Source organism: Ptychodera flava, chromosome 3, assembly GCF_041260155.1.
Source record: "Ptychodera flava strain L36383 chromosome 3, AS_Pfla_20210202, whole genome shotgun sequence".
NCBI lineage: Eukaryota > Metazoa > Hemichordata > Enteropneusta > Ptychoderidae > Ptychodera > Ptychodera flava.
The window spans coordinates 18,752,909-18,774,318 of NC_091930.1; the positions used below are offsets into that span (position 1 = coordinate 18,752,909).

The 21,410-nt window shown below is 38.6% G+C and overlaps 1 protein-coding gene across 2 annotated transcripts in view; it reads left to right on the forward strand.

Annotated features, from left to right (window-relative positions):
• Window positions 1-314: 314 nt before the first annotated feature.
• LOC139129688 (uncharacterized) overlaps window positions 315-21,410 on the forward strand; it is a 146,102-nt gene continuing 125,006 nt past the window's right edge. Inside the window, exon 1 of one of the 2 annotated variants that reach the window (XM_070695362.1) lies at window positions 315-497. The gene's annotated coding sequence lies outside the window, so the exon portion shown is untranslated. The remainder of the gene's footprint in view (window positions 498-21,410) is intronic. The other variant, XM_070695363.1, reaches the window with a different exon arrangement.

Below are 21,410 nucleotides of genomic sequence, written 5' to 3' on the forward strand. Positions count from 1 at the left end.
GACATCAAAATGGAAACAAAATGGTAGTAGACTTTCCTGTAACCTTTTTTGCGAAAAATGGCCACTCAAAAATTATTATGAGGTTAGAGTTCGGAATTTTGCCGAATATTTCGAAAGCCAACTTCCCTACAAAGCGAGTTGCTACCGGTGTCAAGATCGAATCCGAAAGAATATTTACAAAATTTAAAACAAGAATGAGGGCGTCATTTCGAAGCGTGTCCACACACAGGATGAAAGAACAGTTAATAATTAATGTGACCATGTGACAACTCAAACTGACACATAAATACTGTTTTTGCTGAGTACCAGAGTTCAGATCCGCTTCACAAGCGCAACGACTCACTGCCAATACGTTGGGACAATATAAGTAATGACGTTGTAGTCATATGCAGACACAATAAACCAGACTCAGCTTGGTACACTGAACCCAAGATACAATTCTGAACTTCAAGGAACACTTGGAACCATTTAAGTCGTGTCAACAGCCAGTGTTGCAGGTATGTTGTATTCTAACCAATTAAATGATCGAAGTCTCTATGTTTAGATGAAAGCCAGTGTGATACATAGACATAGAGCATTCTATAAAAGGCATGGATTTTACGTGTATTGCTCTGTACTTTGATTGAACTACTACTAATAATATTTTTGAGTAAACGATAGTTTAGACACGTGTGTGAAGACCTACACATAACCGTCAACATACATAGTTTCACAAAACAGCTGAATGACATTAACTATTTTCTTAATTTAGAACATTATTTCAGTTTTAATTTTAATATTTTTGTTCATGTGAATTAAAAATAGCGGGCAGGATTACTTCATCTGTCTCCTCTGCGCCATTTCTTTCTTATTCGAATGATGGAACAATCTTTTGAATTTAAATTTTATTTTACACTTCACGGAAATCTTCCACCAAACCTATCTTGTGCGTTTTCTTGATCAACATGCTCATGACTTAAATAAAGTTATTCGTATAAACATGATAGAAATGAATTATGTCACATCAACATTTATTGTTCAGAGTGAAAAAAGATAATATTAGAATATTAGTAGTTAAATGTTTAAGCCAGGCTTTTGTTCAATGAGAAACGGTGCATAGTGGCTCATCTAAAGCTCAACACAGTTACGAAATAATTTTGGAATTACCTGAAATCAAACTATTTCAACTTTGTTTTTGTTGATACCTAAATGTGCACATCTTGATAACCGAAGAGATATTGTCCATGTCCAACTACATGAACATAGTGATCAAAGAGGTTGAATGAAGTCATAACGGGAAGGGTTGATCTCGCTGAGTTGTTTGCGTTTAGCCACTAAGTCTTGTACATTTTTTGTTTCTGTCTTGTGTTTCTCCTGGTCTCTTCTAAGAATTTTTAATTGACGAGATTTTGATCAGAGAACAGCTGGTTTTTATCTGATTGGCCACACTAGATGTTACCTCAGTCCCTCCACACACCGGTTGGGAAACGCCTGGGTCCCTATTCTTAAGATGCGCCGTATTGTTTGATAAGATATCTGTGTTTGTAATTGTAGGGCTTTATTTTGGTTTGAATACAATCCATCCCACAACAAAATAAACACCACATTTCATGTGATACCTGTCGTTAAAGTTTATTATCAGGCACAATTTAGACTTGGGTCACGCATTGAAATACAGGCGAGCTACCGTAACCGCCATTTTGTTTTACGGAAACAAAACAACAAAACCAAATGTCCGACCTCTCCAAACCTAATCGATTGTTCATTTTTTGAAATGGTTGATACAGGCTTCACATATTAGAATAAATATCAGTCGTTCTCGGTAACAAATGTTCGAAAAAAGGACGCGACAAAAGTGATTATGAAATATGGATTCCAAACCGGTGTGTGGAGGGACTGTGATGTAAACGTTGTTGTGAAGTTAGCGATGAATTTATTTGAAAGACTTAAGTAGGTAAAGGGGCGTGTAACTCCTGTCTTTGTAATGGTTTACCATATCCATGGCGAGTAGGATTTGTTTGCGTCCACACTTTCATACTTCATGGTCGATAAAGCCTTTTCTCTGTCTCACAACACATATGGATGTATGTCACACTGATAAGTGTCACTAGGACGATATTGAAGATATGTGTCATCATATATCAGAGAATCAAAATATTTTATACAAGAAAGTATGCATAGCTGTTCGCCAATACACAAACCTCTGGTTAAGGGTAGAATGCACCTCAAGGACACATAATTTGGCTCTTAAACTTTTCCAGTTCTTTTCTGACCTACTAATATTGTGGGGGTTAATTTTAAAGCGCTTGGTGTAAGAAAACGTTTCACCGTCTTAATTTCTCAAAAACAGAAAATATTATTATTGTCCACAGAGTTAACACATGGATGGCTGCCATTTTGAATTTCAAATATCGTTAAATCTTTGGTAATTTGTTTAGTACCAAATTTTGCACGGTTACCCCCGATTTTTATTCTTGCCTTTGAAAAAAAAATTGTTGAAGGCTTTCTTGGGGAAATTTTAAGCAAAAATTTAAGTCTTTCACTTCCGAGGTGCATACTACATTAAGTGGTCAAAACGTGTGAACACTTTAGATTATGACATTATTTCAGACAACGAGCTCTTTGTTCTATTCAAGCACCTGAAACGTTGCCAGCATTTTATTGGGAGACAAATATTCTGCAGTGACAAACATATCGTCACAGGTTCTAATGTACATGTCTGCACGATTGTGATAAGTGGCCTGGGGGCTCTGGCTACCAATAGTTGTTCACTGCTCTTGGGAGCATAGGCATCGCGTGACATATGGTACACTGATTGTGATTGGTTTAACTGACTAACGATGTTCAGTGAGTTTTTTGGAGGTAAAATCTTGGACATAGTAAAACAGTAGTGTAGTCATTACATTTCATAACCGTTATTGCACGTACCCTCACCTTTGACCATCCTTGTGAACATTACATTGACTTTGGGTAATATAGATTCTACAAATGCCATAACAAGGCAGTACACTAAGACACACAGACAACTTAAGGTAAGACACAAAAGAAACGGGCCAAAGGAATGTCACGGGGAAAATATAACTTATCTTAATTTCCATCTCAGTTTCTTATTCAGCCCAGTAGGTAGTTAGTAAAACCATAGGGGGTCCAATCTCCGATGATGACGATGATGATGATTAAATATTTAAAAATGAAGATAAATAAACATATATTTGGACTCAGTAAATTTGTGTTATTGTTGTTGTTATTGTTGTTGTCGTTGTTGATACTATTTGCAGAAAAGAACAAAGTATGCGCTGCAAATTTCAACACAGCCTAACTATACATGTGCGTCGCAAATTCAATACAGCCTAACTATACATGTGCGTTGCAAATTCAATACAGCCTAACTATACATGTGCGTTGCAAATTCAATACAGCCTAACTATACATGTGCGTTGCTGCCTAACTATACATGTGCGTTGCAAATTCAATACAGCCTAACATTACCCAAGGGGTGTCACTTCATTGCCACACACTTTTTTTCGATCGCCAAAAATGCACCTAGCATGCATCGAAATCGGTAAAATTCGACGTAGGGTCAAAGCACATTAGTCCTTCTCAATAATACTCCAACATTTTTACCTCTTACCGATGAAAAGTCGAGAAATCAGCAAGTTTTTCAGCGTATCTGGACGTCTCTTACATTTCAGATTTAAAAGGCGCGGCAGTGTATTGAGTCACGTGGGCGCTTTTCAAATCGAACCAATAGCAGAGCTCGCCAAAATGCACCAAGCAAGCATCGAGAGCGGTAAAATTCGATGTAGGGTCAGAGCCCGTACTGAACGAATGGGCCCAGCGTGAAAACCCGGCAGTAACGTAAGTTTCTCACGTCTTTGGAAGACTATGGGTGACACTGTCTGCGTGCGTCTGCATACGAAATTCTGGTAACTTTAACAGTTCCAGTTCACCCGCAGCAAGAGATCGTTCTTTCCAAAGATGTGAAAAACTTACGTTGCCTCCGGGTTTTCACGCTGGTCCATTCAGCTCTGCTATTGGTTCGATTTGAAAAGCGCCCACGTGACTCAATACACTGCCGCGCCTTTTAAATCTGAAATGTAAGAGACGTCCAGATACGCTGAAAAACTTGCTGATTTCTCGACTTTTCATCGGTAAGAGGTAAAAATGTTGGAGTATTATTGAGAAGGACTAATGTGCTTTGACCCTACGTCGAATTTTACCGATTTCGATGCATGCTAGGTGCATTTTTGGCGATCGAAAAAAAGTGTGTGGCAATGAAGTGACACCCCTTGGGTAATGTTAGGCTGTATTGAATTTGCAACGCACATGTATAGTTAGGCAGCAACGCACATGTATAGTTAGGCTGTATTGAATTTGCAACGCACATGTATAGTTAGGCAGCAACGCACATGTATAGTTAGGCTGTATTGAATTTGCAACGCACATGTATAGTTAGGCTGTATTGAATTTGCGACGCACATGTATAGTTAGGCTGTGTTGAAATTTGCAGCGCATACTTTGTTCTTTTCTGCAAATAGTATCAACAACGACAACAACAATAACAACAACAATAACAACAAATTTACTGAGTCCAAATATATGTTTATTTATCTTCATTTTTAAATATTTAATCATCATCATCGTCATCATCGGAGATTGGATCCCCTATGGTAAAACCAGTCACCATGGAAGCTAGAAGATTATCAGGGTTAAAGTAAATCTTTACCAGTGTGTGTATGTTGGCTATGATGTGGTTATAACGTCCTTGTCGTAAGAATAAAATGAAATATGGCCGAGTCGACCCTGGTTTCAGTCACAAATGACCGATTTACTTTATGACAGACATGGTTGGCAAATTAGTATGGTTAGGGTTGGTCTTTGTTCAATTTAGTCTCAGTGAGAGTTGATCTTGACCGTGTTGATTTTGGTCGAGTTGGTTTTTGGTCAAGTTGACCGTGGATGTTCGGAACCTTGCGCATTATGGTCATTACCCGCATGGAGGGCATAAATATCTCATTACTTCAGCCACTCGCGAACAAAATGGATTGGGATTAGCTTAAGATCATGAGCTCTGCCGGACCAAGTGTATCAACTTGACTTAACTCTTGTATAGATAGAGTATCCAAGGGACACATGGACCTTGAAAGGTAATTAGTTCGTATCACGAAATTACTATTTATTTTACTCTACATCGAATCAAAATCATATATGGATGTAAAACCATCAAAGACTTCTTCCACACGGACATAATAGTATGTTTATAACAAAACTAATGACTTTGGCTATGTCATCTACACGTGAATGATTGTGTGACAATCAAAGGCAAAAATACACAAACGGGAAATCTCAATTACTGTAACATTTTAGATAGGCTTCAGGGCTGGAAATTTATTTTACGTGAGGAGAGAGCGTCGTCTTAAATGCCACTTTTTAATTTTAGGTGGCAAAAGATATGACTAGTCATGCTGTAAGGGCCTGACCTTGTGGCTACCTAGCTAAAGAGTGTACAATGGTACTAGCTATATCTACATATCGAAGTACGTTTAGAAATGAGGTGATACAGTGTTTGTTCTAGGTCAACTCTTGGTTTACCGGAGTCACTTCTGGGTAGTAACAACCTTTATTTTGAGTATTCAATTGTCAGGACATAGAAAAAATTATGTACATTTGAATTATCGCCCCAATTTTGCAAATGCAACCAAGCTTCGTGAGACCTTTGACAAACAAGAAAAAATGATTGGTCGATCCGGATGTTATAACTTGACCTGAAATTCTTTTTGTTGGAGAAACGCGTTTTTCTCGTTCATCCTTTCTTGACCACGTATTGTGAAAGTTCAAGAAAAAATCTACTTAACCTATTCACTCTTCAAATATTAATGTTGTTATCTTAGCCAAGGATTTGGTCTACTCACAGACTGAGGTTCAATAATGCAGTATGATTGAATACTGACGGTGTCTTGACTAGCCGAAGTGTAATGTTTTGTAGAAAGGAGGTAAACGGTTTTTATACCTTGCAAATTTGTTCATTACTTTCGGTGTAATTACTTATTCGATGCGAATTTCTTCTTCGTCATTTGCAAGGTAATATTTCAGCGGCAATTCCTGACTTTCACTAAAATGTAAACTGACGATTGATTTGTCGCTTCGTCACAAATCGTACGTCAAGCGCGGCTACTTGTCGCATAAATAAAGTGGGCCTCAGGCCGATTTTAATCGCATTCTGCGAAAGTGATGACCACAAGCATGAACATCAGTCATTCAATTTTAAGAATGGCACAATTGGTTTCAAGTAAGCGGTCTCTTATAATGACCCAGGATGCCCACCTAACAAGTTCTTCTAACACTCCGTAAAAATTGCCTAACTTTTCTTGAAAAAGATGTCCTCACATAATCTTACAGTAGAAGATGATAAATTTTTTTGGAGAAAAATACACGATATGCTAAGCTGTGCTTTTAAACTTACAGAAAGCCCACTTTTCTCTGGTCTTTCCCATGAGCCTCGCACACACGATAAGCCTCCCCCCCCCCCAGTGCACCATAGACAAAACCGCTGATTGCTGCGCGCAGTTTCATTTCCGAAAACAGCCTATTTTTAATTCAAAATCGTGATCGATCCTAGTTTTCGAGCATGCTCATCTTGTTTAGATACACAATGTGCTAAGCTGCGTTTTTAGACTTATGGGAACATTTCGCTTCTGGCATTGTGAATCTCGTTCGATACATAGCGGCCGCCGCGTGGTATGCATAGAAAAGTAGGCATACCACGCGGCGGCCGCTATGTATCAGAACACACGGAACTCTGCATTAACACTGCCCTGCTCCTCAGAGCTAGGTCTAGAATGGGATGTGAAGTTGTCAGTGAAAGAGAATTCGGAATAGAATGTTGAGTTGTGAAATGAAATTCAGAATCGAATGTGGACTTGTCAAATGAAATTCAGATTGGCATAGAGAATTGTGGAATAGAAAACGGAATAGCATGTTGTGTTGTGTTGTGAAATGAAATTCAGAATCGAATGTGGACTTGTATAATGAAATTCAGAATAGCATAGAGAATTGTGAAATAGGATTCGGAGTTGCATGTCAAGTTGTAAAATCAAAGTAGTATTTTTTGCATGGACTGGACACCATAACCTGTGGTTTGGGACAACCAGCTATAAAAGTCGTCAGGGATTTTCCGGCCACTTATAACTGAACAGAAATCAGGCATCCTACAAATGGTGACAGTCGTAACTCATATCTGTTGCAACTTCGGGGTCGGAGGAAACAGCTGGAGGGTGAGGCTGGTCATTTACCAATGGCCAGTCTGAGATAAATTGCACCCATATTGCCTACCGAGCTATGAAACAGTGAATTCAATCTCCTACTGAACACAAGCCTGTCAACATACTCTTTTCGATTGTGCTATTTGATCTTGCTGATACAGACACTGTAAGGGAACCTGTGAAGGGTTTAGTGAATAAAATAAAACATGAATAGTATGAAACCGTCATTGACCAATTTATTGTTACGATAGCAAATTCCTCAACTCTTATTTTTAAGACGAGAATGGAATTTTAGTATGTTTATGGTGCAATTTGGTTCAGGAGGGGGTGTGTGCTTTCCGCCTTGAGATATTGCTGTTTTTAATTACGAGTAGTGTCAACCAAGCATTTGCCAAATCATAACTGTTGCTGAAGCCAATTTTTCAATTTTAATTTGAAGACGAAAGCTGTATTTACGCATTGTGAATTATGTTCTTGGGGAGATGTATTCTCTCCTCATTTAGATATGGCTGTTTTCAATTTCAAGGGACGCCAAGAAACTCGATTGTTAACGGACCAGTGTAAGTGCAAGAAGAAAAATTCAGTGAAATGATTCAAGGGTATAAATGGAATAGCAAATCAATTCTACTGACAGAAATATTAATTCCGCCGGACTTCGGTTCAATAAGGAAATAGAACTTTATGCTGCTCAACATTTTATCTGAATAAAATGTTTTCTATATTTGATAAAATCATTCTTGAAATTGTAACTTGTAAAGGAAAGCATAAATCCGGCAAACATTTTATTACTTCTGCATGTTTCTTGTGAGACGATATTCAGTATGAACACATCTTTGAATATTATTCATTTTATTGCAAGGGTAACGTGCTTTATCTACGACCACCTTTACAAATTAGGTTTGACTAGCAGTCAAGTTGAAAGTAGAAGATATAACTGTGTCGAACTTCTACATTAGGTGAAAGCGTTTCACCTATATAAATTTTGTTACTCTACGAACATCTGATATGACGAAATATCAATGCGGTACACCCACCTGTAAATTTACCAAGTTCACAAAATCTAAATAATTGTACTATAGGTTATAAAACACAAAGTCATTAAACAGCGGGCATTAAATTTGCGGTTTTTATTAATCGGCTATATGATGCAGCTGTCACGCGGCTTGTCCGAAGCCAAGTCTCATGAACTCTTCCCATCAACTGCCTGTTTGCAACACCTTTTCTCCACCGACACTTTTTCCGCCTGAAAAATACCAGCTTGTGCTCAAAACCTCGATTTACCTTGACTGCTCCGGAATTTCCAACAAAATAGTTGCCACGATGCAATACCACGTTACCATATGGCGTAACATCATGCTCCAGTATGATACTTCAAACAAATTGCATCATGGCTCCAGACATGAAAGACATGTAGCTCCATGAAAAGGCAAAATACAGACAAATTCACACTAATAAGTTGACTGTATTATAGAATAATACACGTGAATTCATGTGAATCCACATGAATACGGGCTTACTGAATACAAACAATGGATTATTGACTGTATTCATCTGTATATGCACTCTTCAGCTAAAATACAGGCAATAATCCATGCAAATATATAAGTATTATTGGGTTTTCATGCAGTGAGACATGTAGCTCCATGTCCATCTCACAGCTATATTCGGTCGAAAAAATATTAATCGGCGTATCAGTTCTCAGTTCAATGATGTAATGCCCCTGTATAAAGTAAAATGAAATCATTGCAGACATGAATGTGTAACTCTTGATATGAAACTTTTCATATCTGTTCTCAAGTTATGTTTAATTGCCATTGTAAGTCTGGACAGCTTTGCAAACGCTATGCACTATTCGTACCAATTGTACAGTTCAAGCATAGTGAGGGATGGAGGGACTACGATTCAGTGTAAAAATCACCTGGTCACGACTTTTGGCGTACAATGCACAAAGCCTGATACCTATCTCCTAACGCTGCAATCACAATGTTGCAATAAGGAATAAGTAATATGTATATTACTAAGTTAAAAATAAAAAAATTAGCAGACGATGATTCGACAGAATTCCATACATGTGAAAACACGCTAAGAGGAACAGGTGTGCTGATTATTATCATGCTTGGTTGACACGACATATATCCTTTACTAAGTTAGAATGTTTGTTTTCCCCGATGTCAATTCAGGTCATCAGATATTGGCGCAGTCACTGACTGTAAACAGTCGCTGAGCAAACAATCAATATTTGCTTATCAAGGTATGTAAGAAATGTATTGATTGAATATATGCAGTGCTGGTTACCTGCATTCTTCGTCAGAACTAGAAGGTCATACTGAGATTGATATAATTATGTTAAGGTTTTTTTTATGTTAAGATAAATACTTCTAGGTTTCAATCATAATTTGCAATGCAAACATAGGAAATGTTGCTTTGTAAATTTTATGTTCCTGAACAAACCAATTTTAGGAGGCTATCATTACAACATGTGTTACACCTGTGGCCACTTTACTATTGCTAGCCTACTTGATACAGTCAGAACTTCTGTTTGTATAAAGACAAATCAGACCCTGCCAAGGGTTGTAAATGACAGCTAACGATTGACACCCTGTGTTTAACATTGAGACACACGATATCGCTTCCATTCATGAAAGCCTCTATGCGATAATTCGTTTATTGAGGCAACACACTTTTATGAAATCACTGCACAAAGCCAAATACCTATGTCCTAGCACTACAATCACAATGATCCAATGCAGACAGTGTGTCTGGGGAAATTGAAATCGACTGCACTGGTTTTCATACTAACTTGTCTGAACAAGACTTGTACATGGACCCGTGCACGGTAAATGTTATATTGTACCTCAATCTTGAACACAGGGTGCCAAACGTAAATGCTCATTTACAACCCCAGCCTGTTTTGCTTTTTTACAAACAAAATTTCTGACTGCATCAAGTGCAATTTTGAACAATTCTATAGCATCACATATGAGCGTGCACTACGTATATGCAAAGTATAGCCGAAACGTCTAAAACACCTTGAATATTTTCCTGCAATCAAATCAAAAACTCTGTTAGGCGTAGAAGTTTGTAAGTCTTACAAATAGCTTTAAAAAGCTTAGTGAACAGGATTCTTCGCCAGCTGCAGGAAACTTGAACATTGATAAGACATCAATTACGGTTAGAGACATATGCCATATGTGTTGTGGTAAGGTGTCTGTCAGAATTTATTCTTCGTGAATTCTATTTCTAAGATTATTTGCATTTGCATTCCCTACAAAGCTATGCATCAGCGATGTTCATCACTTACTGAATCGCTGCCCGCCAACAAACGTTTATCTGTTCATTTAACCTCACTGAGGTAGACACTTTATCTGAAGCATTGTAAACTGTACAAGTCATTTAACCTCCCTGAGGTAGACACTTTATCTGTAGCATTGTAAACTGTACAAGTCATTTACCTCCCTGAGGTAGACACTTTGTCTGTAGCTTTGCAAACAGTGTGTGAAATTAACTTGAAATGCATGCTGGTCCGAAGGACCAATAGCCAAGGGAATCTGCTGGTCCTTCTTGATGTATGTTGGTCCAACAAAAAAACTGTCAAAAAACCCTTCAAAAATGTACTTTCAATATAAAATAGCTGATAACATGGTACATTATCAGTCTCTCCTACTCTGGTGTTGTTATATAACATTGATACAACTAAATTAACAAATATAAATACATTTTTTTGCTTAATAATATATGCCATGACCACTGTAGGTATCACCAGAGCCAGATCTCTATGGGAAAAGGTTTTTATAGTTCATCCCAAAATTAACATGGGGAAAAAGTCTTTCAGTTTTTATTCCAAATTAATATGAAAAAAATTCTTTCAGTCCTCATTTCCAATTAACATGGGAAATAGTCTCAGTTTTCATTTCAAAATAAACATGGGGAAAGTCTTTCAGTTTGCATCTCATATCTCTACTAAGAACAAGTCTTCAGTTTTCATTTACACCATCAGCTATTTCAAACAGATCATGGCATCATCATTCTCAATATAGCTAGTCTTTAAACTCAAAGTCAGATTCATATTCTAATTCTACATAAGTGTCCTGATAAGCACACTCAGTAGCAACTGCATTGTAGCATCTGCCTCCATTTGCACGGTTTCCTGTTCCTGAGTAGATGTAGATGCAGTCACTGTCACAGCATCTGTCAGCACAGGCGCTCCTTAGCTGGGTAGTCTGCTAAGTAGATGGATTTTCGGATCGATCTATTGATCCCGTAGTCGATATGCCCGCCACTGTAGTGAGTATTTAGGTTGCAGTGGCGGGCATATCGACTACGGGATCAACAGATCGATCCGAAAATCGATCTACTTAGCAGACTACCCAGCTAAGGAGCGCCTGTGTCTGTCAGCAACTCCTTTTTGACGTCGAGTGAAGCCATCCAGACAAAATCTTTTTGTGGACGGTTATTCATACATATGGCAGGGGCATTACGGAAGACCGCACTATTCATTTTTTACAGTTTTACCTCAGCTGTGGCGGTTTGCGGTTCTTAGCGTGTTCCACGGTGATGTTATGAACCTCTGACTGACTGTGCGAGGCTAAATTCGAGTGTCTAAAGTTGTTAGTGCCAACCACAAACTGACCCTTAGAATAAGTTGAGCAAGCAGACCGACAAGATATGCGGCTACCTTATGGGCAGAGAGATCGCCGTATGCTCATCGGCATGGCTCTATCAATTAACAACCAGTCGCGGAACTCATTCTGCCATGCATGCTGAAAAGATCGCGGTTTTTGTCTTTCTCGATGAGGCAAAAAAAGTAAATTCTGCTGTTCCGATAAAATGGTTTTCAAAAACAGGGTAGGTAGGACGGTAGGGATTTTTTTCCAAAACATTTTCATTTTAAAATATGCAATTTTCAGGGGTTCGGGGCGATCAAACACTGGCCACAACATTTCCAGAAAAACGTATCATACATATAAAAGGAATAAAAACATAAGAGACACCCTCGTTCAAGCAAAACTCAAGTGCCAGGTAACGAACATGTTATTTTACGGGTTTTTTCTTTCTCATTTTTGCTTCCGTGTTTACGTAGCTCTAAAAAGTTTAGGGTCGGCAGGCAAAAAATAGGGTAGGTCGGGTAATCGGGACAGCACAATTTTTTTCTTTGGCCTCATATTCCCTTCGTGCCTGTTGCTTCTCCTCGTCGTTTGTTTTTGTATTCTTCTTTGGGGGCTAACATCTTTCAAAAAACGCCACATATTGGTAGGGCGATCTGCAACAGCGTAGTCACTGTAGTCAGGTCGCGCACGTGTGACAGCAGACTTGCGAGACCTATGACCTTTCTAACAAACTTTGTCAGTATCAAGAATTGTGATTGGTCAAAATAACAGCCTGCCTTTGAAATCGGCCAATTACGTGCGTTATTTTAAAAATGTTTTAAGCTGTCGCGGCTGTCGTTCTCTGTCCGAAGAGTTTGTAATTTGTTGCGTATTGCAGTAGCAAAACTTGGAAAAACACTCATGCAAGAGGGGTTCGGACCGACAAATAGTTGGATATATATAGGCAAACAAATTCGGTTTTCAAAATTATTATGTGAATTTTGCGCTGGTCCAAAGGACCAGTGGTCTGGAAAAACTGCTGGTCCGTCGGGAATTCTGTTGGTCTCGGACCAGCGGACCAGCGTTAATTTCGCACGCTGATTGTAAACTGTACAAGTCATTTAACCTCCCTGAGGTAGACACTTTGTCTGTAGCATTGTAAACTGTACAAGTCATTTAACCTCCCTGAGGTAGACACTTTATCTGTAGCATTGGTAAACTGTACAAGTCATTTAACCTCCCTGAGGTAGACACTTCATCTGTAGCATTGTAAACTGTGCAAGTCATTTAACCTCCCTGAGGTAGACACTTATCTATAGCAGTGTAAACTGTGCAAGTCATTTAACCACTTTATCTGTAGCATTGTAAACTGTGCAAGTCATTTAACCTCCCTGAGGTAGACACTTTATCTGTAGCATTGTAAACTGTGCAAGTCATTTAACCTCCCTGAGGTAGACACTTTATCTGTAGCATTGTAAACTGTGCAAGTCATTTAACCTCCCTGAGGTAGACACTTTATCTGTAGCATTGTAAACTGTGCAAGTCATTTAACCTCCCTGAGGTAGACACTTTGTCTGTAGCATTGTAAACTGTGCAAGTCATTTAACCTCCCTGAGGTAGACACTTTATCTGTAGCATTGTAAACTGTGCAAGTCATTTAACCTCCCTGAGGTAGACACTTTGTCTGTAGCATTGTAAACTGTGCAAGTCATTTAACCTCCCTGAGGTTGACACTTTGTCTGTAGCATTGTAAACTGTGCAAGTCATTTAACCTTCCTGAGGTAGACACTTTATCTGTAGCATTGTAAACTGTACAAGTCATTTAACCTCCCTGAGGTAGACACTTTGTCTGTAGCATTGTAAACTGTGCAAGTCATTTAACCTCCCTGAGGTAGACACTTTATCTGTAGCATTGTAAACTGTGCAAGTCATTTAACCTCCCTGAGGTAGACACTTCATCTGTTGCATTGTAAACTGTGCAAGTCATTTAACATCCCTGGGGTAGACACTTTATCTATAGCAGTGTAAACTGTGCAAGTCATTTAACCACTTTATCTGTAGCATTGTAAACTGTGCAAGTCATTTAACCTCCCTGAGGTAGACACTTTATCTGTAGCATTGTAAACTGTGCAAGTCATTTAACCTCCCTGAGGTAGACACTTTATCTGTAGCATTGTAAACTGTGCAAGTCATTTAACCTCCCTGAGGTAGACACTTTATCTGTAGCATTGTAAACTGTGCAAGTCATTTAACATCCCTGAGGTAGACACTTTATCTTTAGCAGTGTAAACTGTGCATGTCATTTAACACTTTATCTGTAGCATTGTAAACTGTGCAAGTCATTTAACCTCCTGAGGTAGACACTTTATCTGTAGCATTGTAAACTGTGCAAGTCATTTAACCTCCCTGAGGTAGACACTTTGTCTGTAGCATTGTAAACTGTACAAGTCATTTAACCTCCCTGAGGTAGACACTTTATCTGTAGCATTGTAAACTGTGCAAGTCATTTAACCTCCCTGAGGTTGACACTTTATCTGTAGCATTGTAAACTGTGCAAGTACCAAATAACACCGATAGATAACACAATATTTGGATTTGATTTACCTAACATGTGGTGCTTCCACAGTAAAAACTGTAATATTATCGTATAGTGACGTCTTACAGCTTGACAGGTGCATGTGGGTCTAACTTTTTGTAGAAGGGAGGTAGAAGGTTCCTATACATGTAAACTCGTCCATTAGCTTTTGGTGCAACTACTTCTTTGATGCCAACTTCCTTAAATCGCAGGCTAGACAATCTTCCATAGGCAATTCCTGAATTTTGACATGTAGTAAGCTTCAAAGAAATTATATTTTGAGTCTAATCATAATTCGAAAGCGTAGCTACTTGCTGTTAACAATTCACCATATGCCCATTTTATTCGCATTTAGCGAGTGTGAACACAACTTGCATCAACATCGCTACTCCATATTAATTCTACACATGAAAAGTATTTGACAATTATTTTCAATAAATTGTCCACTTGCATAATAACCGTGGACGACCACTACACTAGTAAATTCATCTTCCACTCCGTAAAACGCTGTCTATTCAAAAACATTGGTGTCCTGATGAACGGTCCGGGGAAGATGAAGAATTTCCCATGGGTCAGTTTCGTTAATTGTGTTATTTAATTTTGTTTAAGCTAAATTGTCTACAAATTTCTGTTTATCTTTTCTCTATTACTGTTCTGTGTTACGATGTGTATCGATATAATGTGTAGGTATATTTCATATAGAATTTTAATTTATCAAAGCTGAGTGTTAGCATGATTGCATAAAAGCTTGGCCCGATGGTCATTTCAGGGCCACTGGATATTGACCAAGTCTCTGAGTGTAAGCGATTGCTCAATGCAACACTCAATTTAGTGATAAATATAAAATACCAGTCGCCTGCATTCTTCATCAGCTGTAAAGTCAGACTGACTTTAGGTGTAGATGGTTAGTGTGTCGCTCTGTTTTAAGAGGAGATACCCTTTAAAATTGCGCGCAATAGATTTCAGCTGACTTGTTCACAGAACAATCCACAACCCCACAAAAAATCTTCACAACTTATCAGTTTCGAAACGCGCTTTGATTAATGGGGTGTGACTCTCAACTTAAGTTTCACTCACCAACACTTCCGTTTTCGAGATACGCACTCGTCAAAGACCAAGAAAGTAGACCATACAACAAAATGTATCTTTCCCAGAAGAAACTTCTCATTTTTTCAAATCCTGAAGGTGTGGTTGAGAAAAGAGAGCAAAGGCGCCTGGACATGATATTTTAAGCTTAGAATCAAAGTTTACTTCTCCCTGAAACTAGGAAATTGCCGATTAATGACAAAATCCTCCCTAAGTCGACTTAGTATATTTTATATCTGACAGCGTTTTATTGTCAGCATATTAATGTGTAAACTTTGCAGCCTTCTGAATACGTAAACTTGACTTTCGCGTTCCCCCATAGTAAAATGGTGTTCAAGCTTAAGAGCTCCTTGTCCACGCAATTGATTGTGAACAAGTAGAGTGATCCACCATCGGGTACTAAACTGACGTCCTTCCATTAACTTGCACGGTAAAGACATTTTGAATGATTTGTGGTGATATTTGTGGCTCGGGTCAACTAGCTATGGAAGGTCTCCAGGGACTTGCCAGCGGTTGATAACTGAAGAGTGATAAAGCATCGGAAACACAATCAGAGTGATAAGCAATACCTGTTTTCAACTTCGGGGTCAGAGGGCGTGTTCATTTATCAATGCCCAGTCTGGGATAAATTATACTGTATTGCCTGTCTACCGAGCTATGCAACGGTCGACGAAATCTTGTCGATCGTGTACCTATATCTTGCTGACACAGATACTGTATCGTAAGATTATAAATCTATAGTAAATGGCATAAGAATTATCAATGTGAACCGTCATTTAATACCAAATCTTTGTTGCAACTCTATAAAAGTTTAGGTGATATTTTAGTCCAGTGACATCTGTGTCTGTGTATGCATTTCTCATAGAAATATTGCCCTTTTCAGTTGGTGAGTGACGCTGTGAAAATCCACTAAACTTAACATTCACAGTCGGGCATTTTCCACTGACTGGTAACCGTGCAAGCCTAGACAAAGAAGAGCACTTCAGTGGTAAAATATTTAAAATGCATAAAATGTGCAGCAAATCACTTCGACGGCATAAACATTAATGCCGCCAGACTTTCGGTTACAAGCACGAAATAAAACTTTATATTGCTGAAAATTTTATCCATCTTTTTTACAAAGCCGAGAAGGGTTTGTAATAGTTGCACACAAAGTTTTACGTGTTTGATAAATTTTTTACACGGATTGGAATTTGTAAAGAAAATTGTATTCCTTGCAAACATGTTATGATATCTGCATGTTTCATTTTCATACGATTTTTAAAGTGATCACTTTTGGAAATATTTTTCCCTTCATTACATAAGAAACATGCTTGCTGAATTACCACCTTTACGAATTGGCTTCGGTTATTAGTAAAATTGTTTGTAAAATTGTAATTTTGGACGACCTTCGACATTAGATGAAAGCGTTTCACCGGTGTAAACTTTGTGCTACTCTACAAACATCTTATATGTGTAACATCGCTTGTAACATCGCTTCAAGACACGACTTTGGCGAACATATACACACTCAACTCAACACATATATCTACACACTATGATCACTATGAGGAAAACAACTTTATAAGGAATCAGTAAGCGTAAGTTACCAAGTTATAGATAAAGTTTAGCAACTGATGATTCGACAAGACACATGACATGTGAAAACGCGTTAAGAAGAACAGGTATGCTTGTCGTTACTTGGCTTGGTAGACATGACATGTAACCAAGCTCAGGTTAGAATTCCCAGCGTCAATTCAGGTCGTCGGATATTGGTACAGCGCTAGCCACTGACTGTGAACAGTTCCCCGAGTAAACAATCAATGTTTGCTTATCAAGGCATGTCAGAAGAGTATTGATTTAATACACAGTGATGGTTACCGGTATTCGTCGTCAATACTCACATTGGTATGATGTTTAGACTGTTAGGTTTGAATCTCAATTCACATGAGCATAAAAACTGTCACTTTGTATCATTTACGTTTCCTAAACTTCCCTAATTAGTAGAAATCTTCAACCAATCTCAGATGTGTAAAAGGAGGATATGATTTGGACACGTGTCTGTGTTTTTTTTCCATCCATCCATCCATCCAAATTAAAAGAAGATGTTTCGACTATCTGCAACTTTTGACAATTTTTCTCGGTATTATTGTTCGTGTATCAACTATAGTACGTTAATCTACTTCATATGGAATTTTGTTTTAATAAAGCTGAGTATTAGTACGCTTTCCGAGTTCGCTCTGTTGACATCATGAAAGCTTTGCTCGATGGTCACTTCAGGGCCACTAAACGTCAGTTTCGTACCAAATGATGGATCCTCTAGTACGAAACTGACGTCCTTCCATCAAATCGTTTGGCGAAGGCATTTGGAATTAACGGGATGTATATTTGTGGCTCGAGTCAACTAGCCAGGAAAAGTCTCCAAGTACTTGTCAGCTGTTGATAACTGAACAGTGATTAGGCATCGGACAAACAGTCAGAGTGATAAGTCATATCTGTTGCAACTTCGGGGTCAGAGGGGGTGGTCATTTATCAATGCTGAGTCTCAGATAAATTACACCTGTATTGCCTACCGAGCTATGCAACAGTCGACGAACTCTTCTCGATCGTACTATTTGACCTTGCTGATAAAGATACTGTAATGTAACGCGGTGAAGGTTTAGTAAATGGAAAAAGAATTTAACAGCACGAACCCGCTTTTTACCAATTTATTTTTCCAGAAGGAATTTCCTCAACCCTTATTTCAAACTTTGAAACTTTGGTGTGATATTTCAGTCCAGTTGGCATGTGGCTTGGGTTGGATGTATGTCTTCCTCATAGAAATATTGCTGTTCTAAGTTGTAAAATGACGCTGAGAAATTCGATTATACGTACACTGAATACTTTTCAAAAGACTTGTGAACGCGCAAGGCAAGACAAAGAAAGACACTTCAAGGGTGAAATGTTTCATAGGTATAAAGTGTACGGCAAATCAGTTCTTATGGCATAAACATTCCGACCGGCCTTTCAGTTACTTTATCAAGAAAGAAAACTCCACGTTGTTAAAGATTTTATATATCCTTTCATACAGCTGAGAACGATTAACTGAATCAGTTAAATACAAACTTTGAAATCTTTGATAAAAGTATTATACAGTTTGTAATTTGCAAGGGAGTGTGTAGCTGGCAAACATATGTATATCCACATGTTTAGTTGTCATACAATTTTTAACATCAATACGTCTGGAAATATTATTTCTCTCATTGCAAAGAACATGCTTATCACTTTACAAAGTAGGTTCGGTTATCAGTAAAAATATGAGTAATTTAATTTTAGACGGACTTCAACATTAGATGAGAGCGTTCCAATGATACGAACTTTGTAGTACCGCTACGAAAGTTTATGTGAAGCAATATCAGTACGGTATTGTAGCTGGTAAACTTACTTATACCAAAATATCTAAATACTTTGATGTTGTATAGACATTTTGAGCACAAACTGAGTGAAGGCTCGAGACAACTTCGAACAAAACGGTTGCCATGAGGACATGTCCAAGGTTTCACGTTGCCGTCCCAGTCCATACTTCAAAGAACTTGCATTATGGCTCAAAATACAAATAAAGTGTTGCAAAATTCCTATCTTTCGACTATTTTTGAGAGCAATAATAACAAATTAATTGGCATATTTGTTCAATAATGTGAATGAAATCATTGCCGACATGTAGGTCTAAGTGACTCTGAATATAAATCTTTTGATATCTACTTGCAAGTAATGTTATGTTGTAAGCCTGTACAAAGCTGTTCGGACACTGTTCGAAGAAGTGTAACGCAATGCAGATGGCACAGTTCATGACAAGCACAGTATAAGGTAGCTCTGGAAACGCAGCTATCTGTTGGCGGGGTAGCGTGCGTCGCTATGCGGGTCAAAGGTCATCCCCGTCACGGGGTTGACCTTTGACCCGCATAGCGACGCACGCTACCCGGCCAACAGATAGCTGCGTTTCCACAGCTAAGTGTAAGGTGAAGAGACTGTGGCTCACAGTAATATCGCTAAGAAGTGACTTTCGGCGGACATGCGCGCGCACATACAGCCCGATAGATATGTCCCCACACTGCGATCACAATGATGAAATAAATGTTTATTAGAGATTAGTAGCTTGTAAGTTTCCAGGTTAAAAATAATGCTACTAACCTATGATTTGACAGAATTTGATACATAGTAAGAATGTAAGAACACGTTAACAGACGCAGGTGTGGTTGTCTTTATCAGGTTTGGTTGACACGACATGTCACCTTGGCTAGGGTAGAATGTTTATTTATTCCCCAGGTCAATTCAGGTCATCAGATATCGGCTCAGTCGCTTACTATAAACAGTTACCCAGGCCAACAATCAATGTTTGCTTATCAAAGCATGACTTGTCAGGAATACTAATTTACTGTAGAATACGCCTCAAGGACAAAATAATATTCTTGCATATAGTCTAAGGTACACATCAAATTACTATGTTGCCCAGGGCAATATGAAATATTGTCCAACATATTGCTCATGGCTAATTTCAGCTCTCTACAATATATCTTTGTACTATATAAACTAATATACGCATTTACAAGCACAGCTTCAAAAATGTTCATTATACGCAAGAAGTCATGCTTGATAAGTGCACTACCTCGTTGTACTCTACAATTACAGCAGAAATTACTGTTACTACTCCTTCAGAGCTAAGAAGTATCTATGCACAGATTTCCTCCAACCACCCATGCGTCATTCTCGCTTCAATTTCGTGTAGTTGCCAACCAGAGAGCGATCTAAACAAACATCCCAGGGCCCAGCTGGTTGTCGATGACCCGTCAGGTGATCGGTCAGAGCGATAATACAACCGCTTTGTCCATGAGTGGCTCGTTGAATCTACATCTAGCTTGCCTACAAAATTATTTGGTAAACATTATGCTTCCATTAAGTGAGACCCAGCGACAAAATCTGATTAGTATCTACACAGATAAACGTTGAATATTAAACGGATAACATGTACTTTAGGCTGCGTTCAATAAAAATGGTAAAGGGGGCCTGGATAAATCACGATGGGAATCTTTTTTTTCAGATCCCTCCTAATACCCTAAAAATTTTCATGTCCCCGTCTGTATGATCAAAAATGTTTTAAATCCCCCAATTATGCATATAGTCACATATTCATTAGGAATGCACGCAGAGTTAAAATAAACATATATCACATGTGTGATTTCACTCATTTTTTATTTAGTAGAGAAAAAGTAACTTTCATATGTTGTCAGACAATTTCTACACGTATGATTGAGTGAATGTGTTTTGTGCACTCAGTACACTTACACAATAATAAAATGATTGTTCGGAAGATACGCGATGTTATATTGCTGGAGATATAGACTCTATAAATCTTCGTTCCTTTGGATGGAGACGATGAATTCGAGAACATTTTGCTGGTCTTGTGCGGTAGCCAGCAAACAGAACACTAGCCAAGAAAGTTTGAGCGGCTAAACGCCAGTGATTGGCGGGCTATGACGTATATGTCACATGTCTGGTGACGTAAAAAGCAGCTCGAAGACGGCATGGGGCCGGACGCGACTTGTGTACAGTCGAATTTCAAACTTTCTGTTCCGACGTTGTGAACGTCGGAACTGACTCAACCATCACACCGTCTAGTACGGGTGAGACTCAGGAACATTTAGAGAACATTCATATGTGGTAAGAGAGACAATTTCTGACAGAACGATCCATCGAGCCCGACCACGTGTGGGCGAGTGACGTAGCTACGAGTGAAAGGACAGACCGGAAGCTTCGGCGCGAGTGGGAACTCACCAGCCTGTATATGGAACTTCTATGCACCTTCAACGCTACGCCGCGCTACCGGACCGGACGTCAGGAACAGTAACGATCAGGTTTAGTAGATATACACGCTTGTAGGACAACAAAGATTCTCGTCCTTCGAAC